At 39.4% G+C, this 25,259-nt stretch overlaps 1 protein-coding gene across 14 annotated transcripts in view; it reads left to right on the top strand.

The window, feature by feature from the left end:
- The first annotated feature begins 3,559 nt into the window (after window positions 1-3,559).
- Window positions 3,560-25,259, top strand: part of CCDC91 (coiled-coil domain containing 91) — a 394,283-nt gene continuing 372,583 nt past the window's right edge. For 12 of the 14 annotated variants that reach the window (XM_024991854.2, XM_059886503.1, XM_059886499.1 and 9 more), the window contains exon 1: window positions 3,582-3,772. The gene's annotated coding sequence lies outside the window, so the exon portion shown is untranslated. Of the gene's footprint in view, window positions 3,773-25,259 lie in introns of all 14 variants that reach the window. The other 2 variants (XM_059886497.1, NM_001193032.1) reach the window with 2 other exon arrangements.

The following is a 25,259-nucleotide window of genomic DNA, read 5'->3' as shown; positions in this document are numbered from 1 at the left end:
CATGCTTCTTTGTCTGGAGCACATTTTCATCTCTTCTTAGCTTGGCCAATTCTAATTGATTCTTCAAAATTCATCTTGTGCTTTACATTTTATGAGAAGTACTTCCTGTTTAATGCAGAGTGAGTGAGATGCTCCTCCACATTTCAACAACAAACTTGATTTCAGTGCTTACTATCATCATAGTTGATTTGATCCTCTACATCTTTCTCCAAATTTAATCTTCTTGAGGGCAGGAACTATGTTTCTCGTCTCAGAATGTCACAATCTATTAGGGTGGTAAGTCTGTAGATACATAAATAACAAAGGTAACTAACAATAAAAAAGATGACTTATGGAAAGTCAGCAATAGAGTCATAAGTTCTAGAGGAGATAAAAAGGCTCACTGTGGAGATATTAGGGCCTTGCTGCTGCTAAGTCACTTCAGTTGTGTCCAACTCTACGTGATCCCATGGACGGCAGCCCACCAGGCTCCCCCGTCCCTGGGATTCTCCAGGCAAGAACACTGGAGTGGGTTGCCATTTCCTTCTCCAATGCATGAACGTGAAAAGTGAAAGTGAAGTCGCTCGGTTGTGTCCAACTCTTAGTGACCCCATGGACTGCAGCCCACCAGGCTCCTCTGTCCATGCGATTTTCCAGGCAAGAGTACTGGAGTGGGGTACCATTGCCTTCTCCAGATTAGGGCCTTAGTACATTGCAAATAGGAATGAAAAAATAGTAGCCACTTTGGAAAACAGTTCAACTGTTCCTCAAAAGATTAAACATAGAGTTACCACATGACCCAGCAATTCCACTGCTATATATATATATATACACTCAAGAGAAATGAAAACATATGTTGATACAAAAACTTGTATATCAATGTTTATAGAAGCATTACTCATAATAGCCTAAAAGTGGAAACAATCCAAATGTCTACCAATTGAAGAATGGATAAACAAAGTTTGTCAACATGGCTTGAAGTGAAAGAAGCCAGTCACAAAAAACCACATATTGCATGATTCTGTTCACAGGCCATGTCCTGAATAGACAAACCTAAAGAGACAAAAAAAGTAGATTAGTGCCTGTCTAGGGCATCAGGGAGAAGGGAACAAGAGGAATAGGAAGTGACTATGAAGTTTCTTTTGGGGGGTGATGAAAATGTTCTGAAGTTGATTGTTGTGATCGTTGCACAACTTTGTGATTATACCAACAACCACTGAACTATACTTAATAAAAGGAGAGAAAGACTTCCTGGTGCTGGAGAAATCTGGATACATAAATGAATGATGTGAAAAGCAGAGATAGCACATTGTAGTGAATTAACAAATCTTTCTGTTCAGCAGACTTGATCTGAATCTGCTCTGCCACTTGGTCAAGTTACCTTTCCTAAGCCTGTATCCTCATCTAAAAAGTGAATATATCAGTATAATTATTTCAGAGGATTAGTGTGATGACAAATTATATAACAGATGAAAATATTTAGCCGGGAACAAAGTGAATGTTCAATAAATATTAGTTTCTATTATTATTATAAATCAGCTCAATATTGAATATTGAATTAGGTGGGACAGAAGGAGCATGTTATATCAGTGAAAACTCTCAGAAACTTATTTGACGTTTGTAGCAGAAAGAAATTTGAGGCACAAAATAATACAAAGATAATTGTATATATTCAGCTTAAGAAACATATATTAAATTCTTTCTTCTAATCACTAGACACTGTGCTAGATTGCAGAATATAAAGATAAAGGAGAAGTAGACTAAAAGATGTGCAAATGAGAAGTGGTCCTTGACTTGGTGGTCCAGTACACAGGTAAACAAATAATGTGTAGGAAAGTATCCTATAATACAAATGTTGGCTTTGCACACACCTAAGATGGTGGACAGGAAAAAAAGGGTACATAAGAGGTGATATCCATGCTCAATATTGAAACTGTTTGTTAATCCCTTGAGCCTGCAATTACTGGAAAACTTGTTAGGATTCTTTGCTGACATTTTCCACCTCCAATACAGAGCAGAGATGATTACAGGCTTGATCCACTTTTGTTCAATGGAAAGATGAGAAAAATAATGTCCAAAATGTTAAAGTTCAAAATGTTAAAGAATGCCTGTTCTACAATGATCATCAATATTCCAGAGACTAATGATTAAATTCCCAGGCTACTTGTCTTTCTTATTTGGCTGTTGACTCCTTGAAGGTAAAATCTTGAGTGTATCTTGTGCTCTTTTTGGATTGTCCCAACTTGGCTTAGTAGTTACATTAACAAATTGGTAAATGTTCCCAAATCCCTCTTTGCTTTCCCCGTGGCTCGGTGGTAAAGAATTCACCTGCCAATGCAAGAGTCACAGGTTTGATCTCTGGGTGGGGAAGATCCACTGGAGAAAGTAATGGAGCCTGGGAAATCCCATGGACAGAGGTACCTGGTGGGCTACAGTCCATGGGGTTGCAAAGAGTCAAACATGACTCAGTGACTAAACAACAACAAATCCCTATTATGTCAAAATTGGAAGAATCTTTATTTTAAAAAAATCTATATATGGGTGTCTTCTCTAGCGGCTCAGATGGTAAAGAATCTGTTGGCAATATGGGAGACCTAGGTTAGATCTGAAATGGAACAATAGCAACAAAACAACTTTATATAACCATGCTTGTTTTCAAATAAAATAGTCATTTTATCATTCTCTCTTTTCTTTAGGCAGAGAAGGCAATGGCACCCCACTCCAATACTTTTGCCTGGAAAATCCCATGGATGGAGGAGCCTGGTAGGCTGCAGTCCATGGGGTCGCGAAGAGTCGGACACGATTGAGCGACTCCACTTTCACTTTTCACGTTCATGCATTGGAGAAGGAAATGGCAACCCACTCCAGTGTTCTTGCCTGGAGAATCCCAGGGACGGGGGAGCCTGGTGGGTTGCCGTCTATGGGGTCGCACAGAGTTGGACACGATTGAAGTGACTTAGCAGCTTTTCTTTAGGAGAAACTATTTGAAGGTTTGGTAAACAGGGAGTACCTTGGCAGCTGAAAACAGATTTTCCTTTGAACAGAGATGGCATGTACAGATCACTGTGATGTGGAGATAAAGCCAAGAACAAACGTAATTCTAGAGCAGAGCTCTTTGGCTGGAGTCATGCATCAGTGGTCTGGAGAGGCTCTGAACTTGACCCGGTGCTGTGAGAGTTCTGATGGTCAAGAGGAGACGTTGTCTAGTCCACTCTTTTCTTAAGCACTTAACTCAGTTACAGTATTTAGGGTAGTCTGTTTGGAAGTGGTTAAGAAATCAGGGCCCGTTCTTCTCAGGACCAGTCCTACCAAGTCCTAGACAGGAGTGCCATTATGGGGATGGTTTGACTTGAATGGGTTAGTCACATAAACAGGGTCTGTCATTCAAGTGAACAAGAAGCTGTAACCAACAGGAGGTAGCGCCCGAGTCAACCTGTTTCACAGGGAAGCGCTCTGAAGACCACAGGAGCCAAAACTGGCGGGTCTCAGAAGATTGGGCCTGGGGCTCGCGCTTGGCCTGGGCATACGTGACGCGCCTGTGGGCGTTGAGTGACAGGCGCGGTGTTGGGCGGGCCTTGGCGGAAATCAACTTCCGGGGGCAGAGGCTCTGGAAGCCGGGTGGTGAGTGCGCTGTCCCAACGCCTGTTCCTGGGCCGCATTCCCCTAGGTCTGGGTCGCGCCCGGGGGTGCGCGCGTGCCTGTGTGCTGGGGGTGGCTCACCTGGCGCTGTGGGGGAGCAGCGCAGCTGTGGTGGCAGTGACGGCAGGCGGCAGCGGCGAGAGCCGGGGCGCAGGTAAACGGACGCTCGCCTTCTGGGCCTGGGTCTGGGGCCCGGGCCGCACGAGGCCGGCGGCGCGCCGTGAGGCGGCCTGGGCACGGGCTGGGAGCGCGGACGGGCTTCTGCCACCGGCAGGTACGACCCCGGCCCAGGGAGGTCTCGGGCCGGGGAGTCACGGGGCGTGACCCGCCGCGGGCGGGAGCTGAGCCTCGCTCCCCAGCGGGCGGTGTCTACCCGTGCTTTCCCTCGCCGGCACATTTCTGCCCCTGCATGTTCCAGAACCGAATGTTTTCGAAAGTCTACGCACAAGTACACGTGATTACTGTGTCACCAAAGCTCCCATGAACGGTGACTTTGATCCTTGCCGAGTTTTCACCGATCGCGTCTTGTTTAAGTTTTCCCTTTGACTTAAGTACAACAGGGTCCGTCAGACAGTCATATTTCCTTGTCTTTACTTTGGGCCACAGACTGCAATAAAAGTAGCATTTCAGAGTGAAGGCAGTGGCCGGTAACTTTCCAAGTGGTGAGGCATCTTTCATCCCCTTAAGTGCGCCCCCTCTCCTACAATAAAGATGATTCTTCCATCTGCCCTTGTTGCATACTGCGGAGCAAAGCTTTGGACGTAAAACCTATGTTTGGCTTCACTTGAAGGAGTGGGAACCCTATTAAAAGCAGCTCTGAGTGGGGTTTGTTTTTTTTTGGTAGGATGATGTTGCTGCTGCTACTCTCACTTGCTTCCCTGATGAGAGTTGGGGCACAGCCTGATTACCTGGAGGGTCAAGTTCTGACCACAGCTGTAGGTGATTTAGAGGCGCCTTAGGAATTAGGACTCTCTTTCTCCTATCTCCCCTTCTGAACTGTACAGGAACTGATGCCCACCTTACTCGTTAAATATTTATCTGGGTGGTAGTTGGACGAAGGCTTTTGGACGGCATTTTGAATGTTGCATTAGTGCTGGTGATGGGGGTGGGCTGATTTTTCATCTTGTCACGGGGGGATGGGCTAACATTTCACCCTACAGTTTAAGACCGAGTTCCCAGAATATTTAGCTGGATGGGATGACAGGGACTGGCAATAAATTCACGTTGTTCTCTGCCATCGGAGACCTGTATCCTTTATCTCATTTGCTTTCTGCTGCAGTTTCTGTTCCATTGAGGGGATTAGCGCTACTGTACCTGTAAGGTTGATGGAGCTGGAGGACGCCAGAGAGAGTGCACCTGTGTGGTGCTGGCTACTGGGTAAATTGTGTGGTAGAGAATTGCCCTGGTTACGAAGTTTGGTAGACTGTAGGCTGGCTAGGAAGTTGTTCTGTGAGTTGGGAAATCTTATTATTAACTGGTTTCCCAGCAACAGTACACGCCAAATGGAATAAACATAAAACAAAGTGGTGAAAGTTACAATTTACCTAACTTTTATTAAATGGAAAAATGTATCTTCTTATTGGAGTGATCAGCTCAAAGCTCCTATTTTATTTTAATCATCTTGATATCAAACAGAAACTGCAGAAAGTCATCATAGAGAGACAGCATTTTTTTTTTTTTTTGGAGTGGCAGTGGGGAAAAAAAAAGAAGATAGATGGTTACCAAGTAGCTAGTCTGAAGCTTAAATGGACAAATAGGAATTTGCCTAGTTAGAGGCACTTTATCTTATATTCCTAGCTATATATATATATGGTTGTAAAGTATATAGGATTGTTATGAATAAAGAAAACTATGTTTATTGTCTTGTATTTCATAGCAGAAATTGGGGTGGAAGTGCATTTAGTTGGCTGAGGTCATTTTTATTAGTAACTTGGAAAGGGCATGTTTAGGTGAGTGTTTCCAAATTTTAGCTTGTAATCACTGTGCCTCCTTTATCAATCTGTTACTTGTGACTTTTGGTCTTTCTTGAAACTCATCAAATTTTGTTATTTTCTGTCTAAACAATGAGAACAATAAAAAGGACACACTGGAGTAACTTTTTATATCAGTGTGTTTCTTCTTACTAATGATAAATCAGTATTTTGATTTGTAATATTTCTAAAAAATTTTTGTTTCCCCCACTGTTTCTCTTCCACCCCAATACCCATTTATTGGGTTGTCATTTAATTTGAAACATATTTTTCAAAGCTTCCCTGGTGGCTCAGTGGTAAAGAACCCACCTGCTAATGTAGGAGACTGGGACTTGATCCCTGGGTGGGGAATATTCCCTGGAGAAGTAAATGGCATCCCATCCCTGTATTCTTGCCTAAAAAATTCCTTGGACAGAGGAGTCCAGTTGGCTACAGTCCACAGTGTTGCAGAGAGTCAGACATGACTGAAAAATTAAATAACAACAACATATTTTTCAAAAGAGCATGTCTTGTGTCTTTTAAAATGTGGGCTTATTGAGGTATAGTTTATAAGTAAAAACACTCTAGTATCTTGTTCTTTAAACTGACACATGCACAATATTCGTATAACTACCACCACAATCCAGACACAGAACATTTCAATCATTCCAAAAAGTTCCCTCATGCGACTTTGTAGTTGGTTTCCTCCCCTCAGTGGTTGATCAGGCAACCACTGATCTGTTCCCTATCCATATAGCTTTGTCTTTTCTGGAATGTCATATAAACAGACTCCTACAACAAATAGAATTTTTTTCTGGTTTCTTTCACTTAATGCTTTTGTGATTCACCCATTTTGGTGCATGTATCAGTGCTTTGTCCTTTTTTGCTTTATTGCCAAGTACTATTTCATTTCTTTGCATTAATCACTGAGGAAGGCTTTCTTACCTCTCCTTGCTATTCTTTGGAACTCTGCATTCAAATGGGTATATCTTTCCTTTTCTCCTTTGCTTTTAGCTTCTCTTCTTTTCTCAGCTATTTGTAAGGCCTCCTCAGACAACCATTTTGTCTTTTTGCATTTGTTTTTCTTGGGGATGGTTTTGATCACTGCTGCTGTACAATGTCACGAACCTTCGTCCATAGTTCTTTGGGCACTGTGTCTATCAGATCTAATCCCTTGAATCTATTGGTCACTTCCACTATATGATCATAAGGGATTTAAGTCAAACCTGAATGGTCTAGTGGCTTTCCCTACTTTCTTCAATCTAAGTCTGAATTTGGCAATAAGAAGTTCATGATCTGAGCCACAGTCAGCTCCCGGTCTTGTTTTTGCTGACTGTATAGAGCTTCTCCAGCTTTGGCTGCAAAGAATATAATCAGTGTGATTTTGGTATTGACCATCTGGTGATATCCAGTGTAGAGTCTTCTCTTGTGTTGTTGGAAGAGTGTGTTTCCTATGACCAGTGCATTCTCTTGGCAAAACTGTTAGCCTTTGGCTTGCTTCATTTTGTACTCCAAGGCCAAATTTGCCTGTTATTCCAGGTATCTCTTGACTTCCTACTTTTGCTTTCCAGTCACCTATGATGAAAGGGATATATGTTTTGGCTGTTAGTGCTAGAAGGTCTTACAGGTCTTCATAGAACTGTTTAACTTCAGCTTCTTCAGCATAACTAGTTGGGGCATAAACTTGGATTATTGTGATATTGAATGGTAGAATAGGAAAGACTAGAGATCTCCTCAAGAAAATTAGTGATACCAAGGGAACATTTCATGCAAAGATGGGCACAATAAAGGACAAAAATGGTATGGAACTAATAGAAGCAGAAGATACAAAGAAGAGGTGGCAAGAATACAAAGAAGAACTGTACAAAAAAGATCTTCATGACCCAGATAACCATGATGTGTGATCACTCATTTAGAGCCAGACATCCTGGGATGCGAAGTCAAGTGGGCCTTAGGAAACATCCCTACAAACAAAGCTAGTGGAGGTGATGGAGTTCCAGTTGAACTATTTCAAATCCTAAAAGATTTGAAAGTGTGAAATCCTAGAAGCTGTGAAAGTGCTGCACTCAATATGCCAGCAAGTTTGGTCAGCAGTGGCCACAGGACTGGAAAAGGTCAGTTTTCATTCCAATCCCAAAGAAAGGCAATGCCAAAGAATACTCAAAACTACTGCACAATTGCACTCATCTCACATGCTAGTAAAGTAATGCTCAAAATTCTCCAAGCCAGGCTTCAACAGTACGTGAACCGTGAACTTCCAGATGTTCAAGCTGGTTTTAGAAAAGGCAGAGGAACCAGAGATCTAACTGCCAACATCCATTGAATCATCAAAAAAGCAAGAGAGTTTCACAAAAACATATACTTGTGCTTTATTGATTATGCCAAAGCCTTTGACTGTGTGGATCACAACAAACTGGAAAAATTTTCAGGAGATGGGAGTATCAGACCACCTGACCTACCTCCCGAGAAATCTGTATGCAGGTCAAGAAGCAACAGTTAGAACCAGACATGGAACAATGGACTGGTTCCAAATCAGGAAAGGAGTACTTCAAGGCTGTATATTGTCACCCTGATTATTTAACTTATATGCAGAGTATATCATGAGAAACGCTGGGCTGGATGAAGCACAAGCTGGAATCAAGATCGCAGGGAGAAATATCAATAACCTCAGATATGCAGATGATACTCCTATTTTGGCAGAAAGTGAAGGAGAACTGAAGAGCCTCTTGAAGAAAGTGAAAGAGGAGAATGAAAAAGCTGGTTTAAAACTCAACATTCAGAAAACGAAGTTTGTGGCATCTCGTCCCATCACTTCATGGCACATAGATGGGGAAACAATGGAAACAGTGACAGACTTTATTTTCCTGAGCTCCAAAATCACTGCAGATGGTGACTGCAGCCATGTATTTAAAAGATACTCCTTGGAAGAAAAGCTATGACTTAGCATATTAAAAAACAGAGACATTACTTTGCTGACAAAGGTCTGTCTAGTCAAAGCTGTGGTCTTTCCAATAGTCATGTGTGGATGTGAGAGTTGGACTGTAAAGAAAGCTGAGCACAGAAGAATTGATGCTTTTGAACTGTGGTGTTGGAGAAGACTCTTGAGAATCCCTTGGACTGCAAGGAGATCCAGTCAATCCTAAAGGAAATCTGGCCTGAATATTCATTGGAAGGACTGATGCTGAACTTGAAACTCCAGTACTTTGGCCACTGAAGTGAAAGAACTGACTCATTTAAAAAAACCCTGATGCTGGGAAAGATTGAAGGCAGGAGGAGAAGGAGATGACAGAGGATGAGATGGTTGGGTGGCATCACCTACTTTATGGACATAAGCTTGAGCAAGCTCTGGGAGTTGGTGATGGACAGGGAAGCCTGGCATGTTGTAGTCCTTAGGATCGCAAAGTGTTAGACATGACTGACAGATCTGACTGCCTATTTCATTTTATGGCTATATCACAGTCTTATTTATTCACCAGTTGATGGACATTTAGGTTGTTTCCAGTGTTTCTCATTTAGGAATGAAGGTGCTGTAAACATTCACATACATTTCTTTGTACATTCTTCTGTGGGTCTTTGTGTAGATAAATGCTTTCATATCTTTTGGTTAAATTTCTAGGAGTATGAATCTCTGATCATGTGGCAAATGTTCACTTAACTTTATAACATTACCGAAGATAAGAAATTACCAGCATTGTTTGATGGTTCCATTTTCTCCACATGCTGGTCAGCATTTGTCATTTTGCTTTTAATTTCAGCTATTCTAATAGATATTTAGGGCTATCTCAACGATGTTTTAGTTTGAATTTTCCTATCAGCTAATATGTTGAGCTTCCCTGGTGGCTCAGATGGTAAAGAATCTGCCTACAACGTGGGAGACCTGGGTTTGATCTCTGAGTTGGGAAGATCCCCTGGAGGAGGGCATGATAACCCACTCCAATATGCTTACCTGGAGAATCCCCATGGACAGAGGAGCCTGGTGGGCTACAGTCCATGGGGTCACAAACAGTTGGAAACGACTGAGTGACTAAGCACAGCAATACTTTGAGCATCTTTTCATGTGCTCATTTGCTGTCATTTGCTATCTTGTGTGTTTTCTTTTGTGAAGTATCTGTTAAAACCTTTGGTCTGTTTTATTACTGAGTTGTAAGAAGTCTGGATACAATTACTTTATCATATATAGGTTGACAGATATTTTCTTTCAGTCTGTGGTTTGTCTTTTTATTTTCTTAATTGTATCTTTCAAAGAGTTGAAGTTGTACATTTTGAAGAAGTCCACATTATCATTTTTTTTTCTTTTGTAATTTGTGCTTTTGTGACCTATCTAGAAAATTTTGACTAACCCAGAGATACAATGATTTTTTTTTTCTGTGTTTTCTGTTAGAACTTTTATAGTTTTAGATTTTACCTTTAGTTCTGTGATCTGTTTTGATCAGCCTTTTATTCATTTCTGTTTGTAGTACAAGATATGTGTCAAAGTTCTTTTTCTCTCTTTCTTTCTTTTTTTTGGTATATGGACACCTAATTTGTCCAGTAACACTTGTTGAAGAGACTATCCTTACTATCCTTTCTTCAGTAAAATTTCTTAGCATTTTTGTCAGAAATCAATTGACTCTATGTGTAGATACGTTCCTGGACTCTCAGTTCGGTTCTGTCATTCCATGTGTCTTTCTTTTGGCCAAAACTACACTGTCTTCGTTAATGTAACTTCGTAGTTTTGTTTTGAAATTAGGAAGTCTGAGTCTTCCAATTTTTTTTTTTTCTTTTTAATTGTTTTAGTTATCCTAGCTCTTTCTTTCCATATATGTTTGTAGAATCAGCCTATTTCTATAGAAAAGCATCCTGGAATTTTGATTCTGGATGCATTGAAGTTATAATTTTGCTTGAAGAGAATTAACATCTGAATGGTTTCTAATCCATTTTAATAAAGCCTTGATTTTCCTCATTAGCATTTTAAGCTTTTAGCAAAGAACTTTAACACACATTTAAAAAGTGTCTGTTTTATGTTATTTGGTGCTATTGTAAATGGTATTCTTTTTAAAAATTTCAATTTACAATTATTTATATAAATAAATTGATACTTTATTTTGACCCTGAATTCTCAGTCTTGTTAATAAATTCACTTACACTAATAGGTTTTCTAGACTGTTTGGAATTTTCTATGTAAACAATCTTGTCTGCCAGTAGAGACAGTTTTAGTTAGTTCATATTTTCCTATTTGCCTTTTATTTATTTTATTTTATTTTCTCATTATACTGGCTAGGACCTTCATGATGAGGTTAAACAGAACAAGTAAGAGCTGACATCCTTGTCTTAATTCTCATCTTAGTGGGGAGAGTATGTTATCTTTTACCACAAAGTAGTTAGCTATTGGTTTTTTGTAAATACAATTCTCATCAAATTGAGGAAATTTTCTTTAACTTCTAGTGAAATTTTTTTAAAAATCAAAATGAATTTTGTATTTTTTTGATTGTGGAAATTGTAGTTGATTAGAATGGAAAGTTGAAAAATAAACCAGTAAAGAAAAGAATTAATCCATTTCTATTAGTATGAAATAATTCCTGCATTATTATTCCTGCATAAAAATTCCGGCATTTTTTTGTTTGTTTTTATTTTGAAAACATTTAAAAAACAAAGTTGTAAATATTGTCATATTTTTTCCTTTTCACTAAACATTACACACATTGCTTACTGCATCATGAATTTCTTGAAAATTTGACTTGTATGTTCTTGATTTGTCATTCGGATGGTTGTTTTCCCCATTAGAATTAATATTAAGTCTATGTGCATAATTCTGATAAAATTCTTTTAGTTGATTTTTTAAAAAGTGATTATTACTCAAAATGCATGAACTTTTTCCAAATTCTTAATATACACTGCTGCCTTGTTTAATTTAATATTCCTAGAATTTATCTGCCTGGGCCTTTATTTGCAACAAATTTTGGAGCAAAAGGTGGCAGTTAATATCGTTGATTTTTTTGGAGCAGTGTTGCAAGATAGACTCCTAGGATTTCAGAAACTCAGTTTATTAGATTTATCTAGTTTATATCATTTATTTTATAGGTTTAGCATGTGCAATAAGTAAATGACTTTTCCTTCCACATTATTATTTTTCTGCCAGTGATCTAGATAAAATTCCTGATGCATTTTGTGTAATGTAAAATGCTCAAGTTCTTTTTATAAGGATTGTAGAAATCTTTGTGTTCAGTATCATGCAGAAACCCTTTATGCATGTTATTTTATTGAATTCCAACCAGACTCTTTGGTTGTAGCCAAGTAGTATTTTCCCCATTTAATAGGTGAGGAAACTGAGTCTCAGACAAGTGAACAATGTTATTCAAGGTTGTATCAACAGTGAGTGGTACAGTTGGATTGATCACAAGTGTTTTTTTTTTATACTGCTTTTATTTATAGACTACAATACCAATATTTGTATTTGTAAGGCCTCCTCAGACAGCCATTGCTTTTTTGCATTTCTTTTTCTTGGAGATAGTCTTGATTCCTGTCTCCTGTACAATGTCACAAACCTCCGTCCATAGTTCATCAGGCACTCTATCAGATCTAGTTCCTTAAATCTATTTCTCACTTCCAGTGTATAGTCATAAGGGATTTGACTTAGGTCGTACCTGAATGGTCTAGTGGGTTTCTCCACTTTCTTCAATTTCAGTCTGAATTTGGCAATAAGGAGTTCATGATCTGAGCCACAGTCAGCTCCCGGTCTTGTTTTTGCTGACTGTATAGAGTGTCTCCATCTTTGGCTGCAAAGAATATAAGCAATCTGATTTCAGTGTTGACCATCCGGTGATGTCCATGTGTAGAGTCTTCTCTTGTGTTGTTGGAAGAGGGTGTTTGCTATGCCCAGTGCGTTCCCTTGGCAGAACTCTATTAGTCTTTGCCCTACTTCATTCTGTACTCCAAGGCCAAATTTGCCTGTTTTTTTTTTTTTTCATTCAAATTTGCCTGTTATTCCAGGTGTTTTTTGACTTCCTACTCAGGCCGTCTGAGGAAGCCTTACAAATAGCTGTGAAAAGAAGGGAAGTGAAAAGCAAAGGAGAAAAGGAAAGATATATCATTTGAATGCAGAGGTCCAAAGAATAGCAAGGAGAGATAAGAAAGCCTTCCTCAGTGATCAGTGCAAAGAAATAGAGGAAAGCAATAGAATGGGAAAGACTAGAGATCTCTTCAAGAAAATTAGAGATACAAAGGGAACATTTCATGCAAAGATGGGCACAATAAAAGACAGAAATGGTATGGACCTAACAGAAGCAGAAGATATTAAGAAGAGGTGGCAAGAATACACAGAAGAACTGGACAAAAAAGATCTTCACCACCCAGATAATCACGATGGTGTGATCACTCACCTAGAGCCGAACATCCTGGAATGTGAAGTCAAGTGGGCCTTAGGAAGCATCCCTACAAACAAAGGTAGTGGAGGTGATGGAATCCCAGTTGAGCTATTCCAAATCCTGAAAGATGATGCTGTGCAAGTGCTGCACTCAACATGTCAGCAAATTTGGAAAACTCAGAAGTGGCCACAGGACTGGAAAAGGCCCATTTTCATTCCAATCCCAAAGAAAGGCAATGCCAAAGAATACTCTAAATACCATACAATTGCACTCATCTCACATGCTAGCAAAGGAATGCTCAAAATTCTCCAAGCCAGGCTTCAACAGTACGTGAACTGTGAACTTCCAGATGTTCAAGCTGGTTTTAGAAAAGGTAGAGGAACAGAGATCAAATTGCCAACATCCGCTGGATCATCGAAAAAGCAAGAGAGTTCCAGAAAAACATCTATTTCTGCTTTATTGATTATGCCAAAGCCTTTGACTGTGTAGATCACAATAAACTGTGAAAAATTCTGAAAGAGATGGGAATACCAGACCACCTGACCTGCCTCTTGAGACACCTGTATGCAGGTCAGGAAGCAACAGTTAGAACTGGATATGGAACAACAGACTGGTTCCAAATAGGAAAACGAGTACGTCAAGGCTCTATACTGTCACCCTGCTTATGTAACATCTATGCCAAGTACATCATGAGAAATGCTGGGCTGGAAGAAGCACAAGCTGGAGTCAATAATGCCGGGAGAAATATCAGTAACCTCAGATATGCAGATGATACCACCCTTATGGCAGAAAGTAACGAAGAACTAAAGAGCGTCTTGATGAAAGTGAAAGAGGAGAGTGAAGAAGCTGGCTTAAAGCTCAACATTCAGAAAACGATGGTGGCATCTGGTCCCATCACATCATGGCAAGTAGATGGGGAAACAGTGGCTGACTTTATTTTTTTGAGCTCCAAAATCACTGCAGATGGTGATTGTAGCCATGCAATTAAAAGACGCTTACTCTTTTGAAGGAAAGTTATGACCAACCTAGACAGCATATTAAAAAGCAGAGATGATACTTTGCCAACAAAGGTCCGTCTAGTCAAGGCTATGGTTTTTCCAGTGGTCATGTATGGATGTGAGAGTTGGAGTATAAAGAAAGCTGAGCAGTGAAGAATTGATGCTTTTGAACTGTGGTGTTGGAGAAGACTCTTGAGAGTCCCTTGGACTGCAAGGAGATGCAGCCAGTCCATTCTAAAGGAGATCAGTCCTGGGTGTTCATTGGAAGGACTGATGTTGAAGCTGAAACTCCAATACTTTGGCCACCTCATGCAAAGAGTTGACTCATTGGAAAAGACTCTGATGCTGGGAAGGATTGGGGGCAGGAGGAGAAGGGGACAACAGTGGATTAGATGGTTGGGTGGCATCACCGACTCAATGGACATGGGTTTGGGTGGACTCCAGGAGTTGGTGATGGACAGAGAGGCCTGGTGTCCTGTGGTTAATGGGGTTGCAAATAATTGGACATGACTGAGCGACTGAACTGAACTGACAATACCAATATGGAGTTCATGTAAGCATTTTGTATATATTCTGCTTGTTCTGGATTGGTCTTCTTATTTTAATTTTTAAAATAAGCTCATTAAGCTATTTAATAAATCAAAACGAGTCAGTTTCAGTTAAATATAAAATGCCCAAATAGAAATTTATATTTTATTTATATTCTTTTATATTGTCTAATTTTAAATTATTTTAGATATTTCTTGCCCTGTATCCTCTTCCCTTCCCTGTCAAGTCTCAAATAAGGAGTAGAAAGACTGTTATTAGCTATTGCTGTAGTTTTACTTAAAGAATTAGGGATATATTTATTGTCACTAGTAGAGAAGACAATAATTTTAAAATTTTGAAATGAGAAGATTATTTTTAAGTTACAGGTTTATTAGATGAAGATTAGAAGTAATGTTAGGTGCTTTAAAATGCAGCATGTTATAATTCTAGTAAACCTTTTATCTTTAGAAGAGTATGAACATTTTGGCATTTACATAATGCTATTGAACACATATATTCATATAGACTAATTATATCAATGAAAAAAACACTGTTTTGTAAAGTGTGAAATCACTTTTTCCATTAAGTGGTATTCAGGAAAGATTGTCTTTATCTCCTTTTGCCAGCCTTGCTAACATAGACCATGTGCATCTCCTACCAAAAGCAGGCATAGATAGTGAAGAAGCCAGCCAAATTGCCTTTTATGTTGTGTCCAATTTTGTGGTAAAAGAGGGTCTACATGAACATTTCAAGATGTTTTACTTTTGTATTATAATAATTCAAAACTTCTGCAATTGTAGTAAAGATAATGCTATATTATGCAAGATCCATTAATATGTGTGTGCTTCTCTGATAGACTTAGGAGTTTACATGAATATTACTAAAAAACTACATGTTGGATGAATGAAAATCAGATTTTTGGTTGACTTACAGACTTTTAAGAAATGGATGCTCCAAACCTTGGGTTGTTTATAGTATACCATCTGCATATTGATTATGAAGTATTCAGTTATACTTCATGTGTTACTGGTGTATAATATTGTACTTGTGTCTTTGAATCTAAGGTGTTGTAGTCAGTATGTAGTTGGATCATGCTTTTTCTTCATTCTGTAAATTTCTGCCTTTTGATCAGGTTGTTTAACACACGTGTATTTAAGATAATTACTGATAAGATAGGGATTATACTTGCCATTTTACTGTTAAGTTGGTGCATACGTAATTGCAGTTTCGAATCATGATTTTTAAATCATTATAACTAGGCTTAGTTACATCTGTATTAATCAAAATAGGAACCATTACAACAAACACATTTTTGCCAGTGAGAAATAGGTTTGTTTATTCCTGTAGCATAAAAATCTGTACTTTGGGATTTGATGAACTCTTGGAAAGAATTTTCTGCCTCCTGCTGGTCGTGGAAGCATTTTCCCTGCAAAAAGTTGTTCAGATGCTTGAAGAAGTGGTAGTTGGTTAATGACAGGTCAGGTGAATATGGTGGATGAGGCAAAATTTTGTAGCCCAGTTCATTCAACTTGTGAATCGTTGGTTGTGTGATGTGTGGTCAGGTGTTGTCATGGATAAGAATTGGGCCCTTTTTGTTGACCATTGTGTGCTGCAGACATTGCAGTTTTTGGTGCATCTCATCGATTTGCTGAGCATACTTTTCAAATGTAATGGTTTCTCTGGGATTCAAAAAGCTATAGTTGTTCAGATCACCGAAGAGTGACCATGACCTTTTTTTTTTGGTGCAAGTTTGGCTTTGGGAAGTGCTTTGGAGCTTCTTCTCAGTCCAGCCACTGAGCTAATTGTTGCTGGTTGTCATATAAAATCCACTTTTCTTTGCATGCCACAGTCCAGTCGAGGAATGGTTAATTGGTGTTGCATGGAATAAGAGAAGAAGACTCTTCAGAACAATGATTTTTTTGATTTGCAGTCAGTTCACAAGGCACCCATTTACCGAGCCTTTTCACCTTTCAAATTTGCTTCAAATTCCAAAGAACTCAACTCCGTGGCTGACATTGTGTTCTTGGGCAACTTCTCCTGTAGTTGTAAGAGAATTAGCTTCAATGATGTCTCTAAATTGGTCGTTGTCAACTTCTAGTGGCTGGCCACTATACTCTTCATCTTCAAGGCTGTCATCTCCTCTGCAAAACTCCTTGAACCAACACTGCACCGTATGTTTGTTAGAAGTTCCTGGGCCAAATGTGTTGTTGATGTTGTGAGTTGTCTCTGCTGTTTTACCTCCCATTTTGAACTCAGATAAGAAAATTGCTTGAATTTACTTTTTGTCTAACATCAGTTCCCTAGTCTAAAGTAAATATAAAATAAACTGCAAGTAATAAGTCAGTAGAAAAAAAATAAATGCACATTAAAATGATGTTTAACATAACCACATTTATTTAAGAATGTATTCCAATATCAAATGGCAAATTTCTACAAGCAAAAACTGCAGTTACATTTGCATCAACCTACTATTTGTTTTCTGTATCTTTTTAAGTGTTTTTGTTGTTGCTGTTCCTTAATCCCATTACTGCTTTGTGTTGTATTAAGTAGATATTTTCTAGTGTTCCATTTTAATTCTTTTATTGTTTCTTTCACTATGTTTAAGTTACTTTTTTAGTGATTGCCCTGGGGATTACAACTACTGACTTTATAACAGTCTGTTTGGTGTCTATTGTGAATTAGCACCAACAATCTCACATTTATAAAAAGTTTGCCCCTATGTAGTTCCATTTCTTCTCCTTTGTTGTGCAGCTATCGCATAAATTACATCTTTCTATGTTGATGCCCATCAACACAGATTTGCAGTCTTTCTTTGTGCAGTTGTGTTGTAAATTGTATAGGTGAAAAAAGAATTACGAATATACCTTTTGTGAAAGTCAGGTGTCTCTGACTCTTTGTGACCCCATGGACTGTAGCCTGCCAGGCTCCTCTGCCCTTGGAATTCTCTAGGTCAGAATACTGGAGTGAGTAGCCATTCTCTTCTCCAGGGAATCTTCCCAACCCAGGGATCGAACCCAGGTCTTCCACATTGCAGGCGGATTCTTTACTGTCTGAGCCACCAGGAAAGCCCAAAATATATCTATATTTATATCAGATCAGATCAGTCGCTCAGTCGTGTCCGACTCTTTGCGACCCCATGAATCGCAGCACGCCAGGCCTCCCTGTCCATCACCAACTCCCGGAGTTCACTGAGACTCACGTCCATCGAGTCAGTGATGCCATCCAGCCATCTCATCCTCTGTCGTCCCCTTCTCCTCTTGCCCCCAATCCCTCCCAGCATCAGAGTCTTTTCCAGTGAGTCAACTCTTTGCATGAGGTGGCCAAAGTACAGGAGCTTCAGCTTTAGCATCATTCCTTCCAAAGAAATCCCAGGGCTGATCTCCTTCAGAACGGACTGGTTGGATCTCCTTGCAGTCCAAGGGACTCTCAAGAGTCTTCTCCAACACCACAGTTCAAAAGCATCAATTCTCTGGCGCTCAGCCTTCTTCACAGTCCAACTCTCACAGTTGTACATGACCAGAGGAAAAACCATAGCCTTGACTAGACGAACCTTTGTTGGCAAAGTAATGTCTCTGCTTTTGAATATGCTATCTAGGTTGGTCATAACTTTCCTTCCAAGGAGTAAGCGTCTTTTAATTTCATGGCTGCAGTCACCATCTGTAGTGATTTTGGAGCCCAGAAAAATAGTCTGACACTGTTTCTACTGTTTGCCCATCTGTTTCCCATGAAGTGGTAGGACCAGATGCCATGATCTTCGTTTTCTGAATGTTGAGCTTTAAGCCAACTTTTTCACTCTCCACTTTCACTTTCATCAAGAGGCTTTTGAGTTCCTCTTCACTTTCTGCCATAAGGGTGGTGTCATCTGCATATCTGAGGTGATTGATATTTCTCCTGGCAATCTTGATTCCAGCTTGTGCTTCTTCCAGTCCAGCGTTTCTCATGATGTACTCTGCATCTAAGTTAAATAAGCAGGGTGACAATATACAGCCTTGACGAACTCCTTTTCCTATTTGGAACCAGTCTGTTGTTCCATGTCCAGTTCTAACTGTTGCTTCCTGACCTGCATACAAATTTCTCAAGAGGCAGATCAGGTGGTCTGGTATTCCCATCTCTTTCAGAATTTTCCACAGTTTATTGTGATCCACACAGTCCAAGGCTTTGGCATAGTCAGTAAAGCAGAAATAGATGTTTTTTTGGAACTCTCTTGCTTTTTCGATGATCCAGTGGATGTTGGCAATTTGATCTCTGGTTCCTCTGCCTTTTCTAAAACCAGCTCGAACATCAGGAAGTTCACGGTTCACATATTGCTGAAGCCTGGCTTGGAGAATTTTGAGCATTACTTTACACTAGCATGTGAGATGAGTGCAATTGTGCTGTAGTTTGAGCATTCTTTAGCATTGCCTTTCTTTGGGATTGGAATGAAAACGGACCTTTTCCAGTCCTGTGGCCACTGCTGAGTTTTCCAAATTTGCTGGCATATTGAGTGCAGCACTTTCACAGCATCATCTTTCAGAATTTGAAATAGCACAACTGGAATTTCACCACCTCCACTAGCCTTGTTCATAGTGATGCTTTCTAAGGCCCCCTTGACTTCACATTCCAGGATGTCTGGCTCTAGGTCAGTGATCACACTCATGATTATAAAAGACAATTTTTATATTTACCTGTGTCTTTTATATTTGCCTGTGTAGTTATCTTTACTGGTGCTCTTTATTTCTTTGTGAGAATTCAGTTGCTTTGTGTGGTTCTTTCATTTCAGCCTGATTGCTCCTTTTAGAATTCCTCATAGATAAGACTTCCTGGTGATAAATTCTCTTTGTTTTTGCTTCGAGTAAGTCTTAATTTCACCTTCATTTTTTTTTTTTTTTTAGTATTAGTTTTGTTGGGTATAGAATTCTTGGTTGAAAGTCTCTCTTTCAGTACTTTGGGCCATTCCATTGCCTTCTGCCTCCATGGTTGTTTATGAAAAGTCAGATTAAAAATCTTATCACTGATTGCTTGTACCTGATGAGTTGCTTCTGTTTTGCTGATTACAAGATTCTCTCTTTGTCCTTGGCATTTGAAAGTTTGATTATGACACCTTAAAGTGGGGTCTCTTAATTTTATCCTACTTGGAATTTGTTGAACTTCTTGGATGTGTAGGTTAATGTTTTTCATCAAATTTGTGAAATTTTCTGGCATTATTTCCTTAAGTAGTTTTTCTGCCCCTTTCTTTGTCTCCTTGTTTTCTGGAACTCTGATTATGCTTATGCATATGTTAGTATTCTTGGTGGTTATCCACAGGTCTTTGATACTTTGTTATTTTTTTTTTTTTAATCCTTTTTCCTTTTGCTCAGACTGGTTAATCTCAATTGACCTATCTTCACATTCACTGATTCTTCCTTCTATCATTTCATAAATTTGGTGTTGAGGTCTTCTAGTGGATGTTTTAAAATTTCAGTCAATGTACTTTCAACTCTAGATTTTTTTTTTAATTAATTTTTTTTTTTTGGAGGATAATTGCTTTACAGAATTTTGTTGTTTTCTGTCAAACCTCATTATGAATCAGTCATAGATATACATATATCCCCTCCCTTTTGAACCTCCCTCCCATCTCCTGCCCCATCTCACCCCTCTAGATTGATACAGAGCCCCTGTTTGAGTTTCCTGAGCCATCCAGCAAATTCCCCTTTGCAGTCTATTTTACATATGGTATTGTAAGTTTCCATGTTACTCTTCCCATACTCCCCTCTCCCATGTCCATAAGTCTGTTCTCTATGTCTGTTTCTCCATTGCTGACCTGTAAATAAACTCCATATTTTATGTTTTATTTTTATAACTCCTGTCTTTTCATTAATATTCTTTATTTTGTGAGACTTTGTTATTATTTTTCCTTTATTTAGGCACAGTTTCCTTTAGTAATTTGAGACATGATATTTGAACATGTTAGAGTTGTGAATTTTAATATCTTTGTCTAATAAGTCTAATGTCTGAGTTTCCTCACAAGTAAATTTCTGTTGACTGTATTTTTTTCCTTTGTGTAGGGGCTCTATGTTTTTGTTTCTTGGCATGTATCAATTTTTGTTGAAACTAGATATTTATAAATATATGTTTGTTGTGTATATATACTTTAAAATACATTATATATATATATGTAATGTGGCAACTTGGGATATCAAATTTTTTTCTCTCCTCTCCAGGTTTTTAATATTTTTATTGTTACTATTTTTCTTGCTATTTTTCTGTCTTGGTGAACTCTTTATGTAAACTCTGTGTTCTTTGTCTTGTGTGGCCACTTGGAATTATGCCATTCTGTCTTATATTTTTGAGTCAATTTAAATAGGGGAAATATTTAGTTAGGGCTTGTGAATTATGCTTAAACATTAATAGAAATATTAAAATGATTATAAAAAGAAAACATTATTGAATGCTTATAGTATGCTATGCCTGAACATAGTACTTGGTTAATGGGATTTTCTAGTAAAGAAAGGTAAGTAGAAGCTCAGTTTTTTTTTTGTTTTTTGTTTTTTTCAATTTGGTGAAAAATCTCTAGACTTGTACTTGTGGAGTTTTAATGCCTTAGTAATTAAAGGTAACTGAACTTATTATTTTTTCCCTAGCATTTAACTCACTGACTTAGCATCTTGTCATCTTGTATTACCCGAGAGTCATAATTGAGAATGTTATTTTCACTACTTCAGAAGAGATTTGGATGATTGTTGCTTTCAAACAGTTGATAAGAACATGGGGTTAAAGTGTAGAAATACTTATACACAATGAATGGAACTTAAGTGAATAAAACTTACTGTTGTCAGTGCCATCACCCAATAGCTAGCATTTTTTGGATTTGGTTATATATTTACTCAGTAGAGAGAGAGTGTCAGTTGACATTTCTGTTGGATCTTGACACTATTGCATATAAAAAAAGAACCATTGGGATTGCCTAGATTGCCTTGTGAGAAAACTTTGGATTTTTAGCTAATGGCTCAGTTAATCTTCATAATGGTACAGAGGAAAAGTTGTTCAAACATTGCTCAGAAGATGTCAGATTTGTCAGGAATATACCCAATTATAGAGGCTTTGTGTGTTTCAGACATTTTTGTTCCCACATGCATATTTAATTCTGTTTTTGATGAGCTAGAGTATATATATTTTAGAAGTCTTTAAGATACATTTGGTACTCAATTACTTATTATATATGAAAGTGAAAAACATAAATTACAAGTTGAAATCAGATGAAAAAAATGATCCTGCCAAAGATACTGGTACCTTGATTCAGGAAGAAATGAAAATCCGTGATTAGGACAGTTTTATATTATCTTAGAAAAATGTGAGCAAGCAAGTCCTTTATGTGTTTTTTTTTGGTAAACAGCTCTGTTTTCTGTTAAAGGACACTACTAGCAGATGAGACCTTTGATAGGTTCATGAACAAGGATTTAATGACTGTCAAACTGAGTTTATGAAAGTGAAATAATGGACTACTGAGCTATGGTGAGAAGCAAAATTCAACTCAACAGAAGTCTTTATTGAGCCCTGACTATAATTTCAGGGTTCTGTACTAGGCAGTGGAAGATACAGAAATAAATGTCACTTGATTTTCAAGGACCTCCCAGTCAAGTAGATGAGAGTAATGTAAATGATACATTATAGGGAGAGCATTGATTGAAAAGTAATGGGGTCCTGAAAGTTAGACTAGGAATGCAAGGGAAGACCCTGATGAAGCTGGACACATTGAGCCCCTCAATGCTGATGAGTATTTTTGCCAGTGGAAGCATCCTTCCCATGCTCAGTGATGGTGGCTTTCTCATCCTCACTGGGGGCTCTGCCTCACTCCTGTGGTAGTAGCTCTCCACAACTGTCTGAGATCTGAGGGGATTAATTTTGCATTAATGGCTACTCCAGAGGCAGTTGCCAAAAAAGGCAGTGCTGATCTCCTTAAGACCTGCCCCTACACTCTTCTAGATCTATGACTAGACTCAAATCCCAGCAGGTTTCTAAAGATGAGGTACAAAGTGTGACTTATGGGGAAATGTTCTACACTCCAAAAGAACTACTTGAGCTTTCTAATTTATACAGACAGAAATCCAGGGAACATGTGTGAGAATGATACTAGAGGTACGGCATAATCATGAAAAGAACATAAAACCGAACCAGACAGAATTTATGTATATGGGCTCACTAAGCAGAGCTTCTGCATTTAGTGTGGCTGTTTGACTGAAATATGCACCAAAAGGTGGCACACAGTGAGTGAGTTGGAAATGCAGTTCAGTTCAGTTCAGTTCAGTCGTTCAGTCGTGTCCGACTCTTTGCGACCCCATGAATTGCAGCTCGCCAGGCCTCCCTGTCCATCACCAACTCCCGGAGTTCACCCAGACTCACGTCCATTGAGTCAGTGATGCCATCCAGCCATCTCATCCTCTGTCGTCCCCTTCTCCTCCTGCCCCCAATTCGCCCCAGCATCAGAGTCTTTTTCCAATGAGTCAACTCTTCACATGAGGTGGCCAGAGTACTGGAGTTTCAGCTTTAGCATCATTCCTTCCAAACACAGGACCTACCTATTTTGGTTCAGGGATTTAAAGGCTTTGAAGGGATTCAGAGGCTTAGGGAGATAGGCATATTAGAGTGGATTTGTCATTTAAGAAGTGCTCACCCCAACTGGGAGGGTCCAGAGGACATACCTTTTACTAATATTATGAGAGATAAATTGTGAGGTGAGTCCTGGCATCCTTGAAGAGTTCTGTGATTGATTCAGTGGGAATGCAGTCACTGAATCGGGAAAACTAAATGTAAATGAGAGGAAATGAATTCCAGGGTGACAGGACCCAGTCGTGACATCTGAATGTCAAAGGCAAGGTGAACCAGGTTTGGACAGCAGAATCAAAGTGTCAGTTATAATAGTCTGACTCATGCAGAACAGTGGTGTTGGCTAGTTGATTATGGTGGTTCTAGAAGTGAAAAGACAGGAAGCCTACTAAATTCTTACTTGATCTGTATAAGAAGAAAAGTTCTAGGTCAGGTGAACAGAAGTCTAGCCTGAATCATAAAAACAGAGTCATGACCCATCAGTCAATTCTAAGACTTGAATTTTTGCTGACTTAGAATCCTTTGAGTGAAGACGAGGCAAGGTCCCCTTGCAGAAGGACTCTGGTACACTGCCAAAGGGTATACCGGTAATCTTTCTCCCAGCCCTCCCCAAAGGGATCTACAGCCTTTTACTAGGGTAATTGTGCATTGGGGAAAAGGAAATAATCAGACCTTCCAAAGACTACTGGATATTGGCTTTGGACTGATGCTAATTCCAAGAGACCCAAATTGTCCCTTTGGTCTATCAGTCAGCATAGTGGCCTATGGAGATCAAGTAATCACTGAAGTTTTAGTTCAAGTCTGTCTCACAGTGGGCTCAGTGGGTCCCCAAGTCCATCCTGTGGTGTTTTGTCCAGTTCCAGAATGCATAATTGGAATAGATATATTCAGCAGCTGTTGCAGTCTCCACATTGGTTCCCTGACCAGTGGAATGAAGGTGATTATGGTGAGAAAGGCTAAATGGAAGACAGTATAATTGCCTCATCTAACAACATAGTAAACCGAAAGCAGTTTCTCATTTCTGGAGGAATTGCAGATATTAGTGCCATCATCAAGGACATGAAACATGCAGGGATGGTGATTCCCACCACTTCCCCATTCATCTGATCTGTTTGGCCTGTGCATAAACAGATGGATCTTGGAGAATGACAGTGAATTATTATAAGCTTAGCTGTGTGGTGATTGCAGTTGCAGCTGCTATACCAGATATGGTTTTATTGCTGGAGCAGTTTACTACATCCCCAGGTGACTGTGTACAGCTCTTGATCTGGTAAATATCTTTTCTCCATCTCTGTCAATAAGGTCTAACTGAAAAAGTTTGCTGCCAGCTGGCAAGGCCAGCAATACACCTTCACTGTCCTACCTCAGGGGTATATCGGCTCTCCTGCCCTACATCATAATTTAGTTTGTGTGGCTCTGAATCACCTGGTTCACACTAGTCCATTAAATTGAGGACATTATGTTGACTGGACCTCGTGAATAAGAAGCACCAACTACATTAGACTTGTTAGTAAAACATTTTAGTGTCAGAGTGTAAGAAACAAATCTGATAAAAGTTCGGGGACCTCCTACCTCAGAGAAATTTCTAGGGGTCCAGTGGTGTGACGTATCTTGAGATATCACATCTAAGGTTAAGACAAGGATAAGTTTTTGCATCTGGGCCCTCCTACAATCAAGAAAGAGGCACAACATTCAGTGGCTCTCTGGACGTTAAAGACAACATAGTCCTCATTTGGGGTATTTTGCTCTGGCCTGTTTCCTGACTCAAAATGCTGCTAATTTTGAGTGGGACCCAGAACAAGACCAAGATTTTGCCAAAGGTCCAGGATGCTGTGCAAGCTGCTCTGTCACCTGGGCCATGGGATCCAGGAGATCTGGTGGTCCTTCAAGTGTAAATGGCAGATAGTGATACTGTTTGGTACTGCCAGGGAATCACAGGGCAGGCCCTTCGGATTTTGGACCAACGCCTTGCCATCCTCTCTGGGTAACTGTGCTTCTTGAGAAATAGCTGTTGTTCTACATTTGGGCCTTAGACACTGATTGCATAACCATGGGACACCAAGTTACCATGTCACCTTAGCTGCTTATCATAAAATGAGTGCTATCTGACCTGCCAACCCATAAAATTGGGCATGTACAGCAGTACTTCATTATCAAATGGAAGCGGTATATATCTGATCAGGCCTGAGCAGGCCTTCAAGGCACAGACAAGTGGAAGAAGTGGCCCAAATGTCCTGGTCCCTACTCTGCTACAGTGTCTT

This window comes from Bos taurus, chromosome 5 (assembly GCF_002263795.3).
Source record: "Bos taurus isolate L1 Dominette 01449 registration number 42190680 breed Hereford chromosome 5, ARS-UCD2.0, whole genome shotgun sequence".
Lineage (NCBI taxonomy): Eukaryota > Metazoa > Chordata > Mammalia > Artiodactyla > Bovidae > Bos > Bos taurus.
The sequence above is the reverse complement of the archived record's forward strand: the minus strand, read 5'-3'. Positions and strand labels throughout refer to the sequence as shown.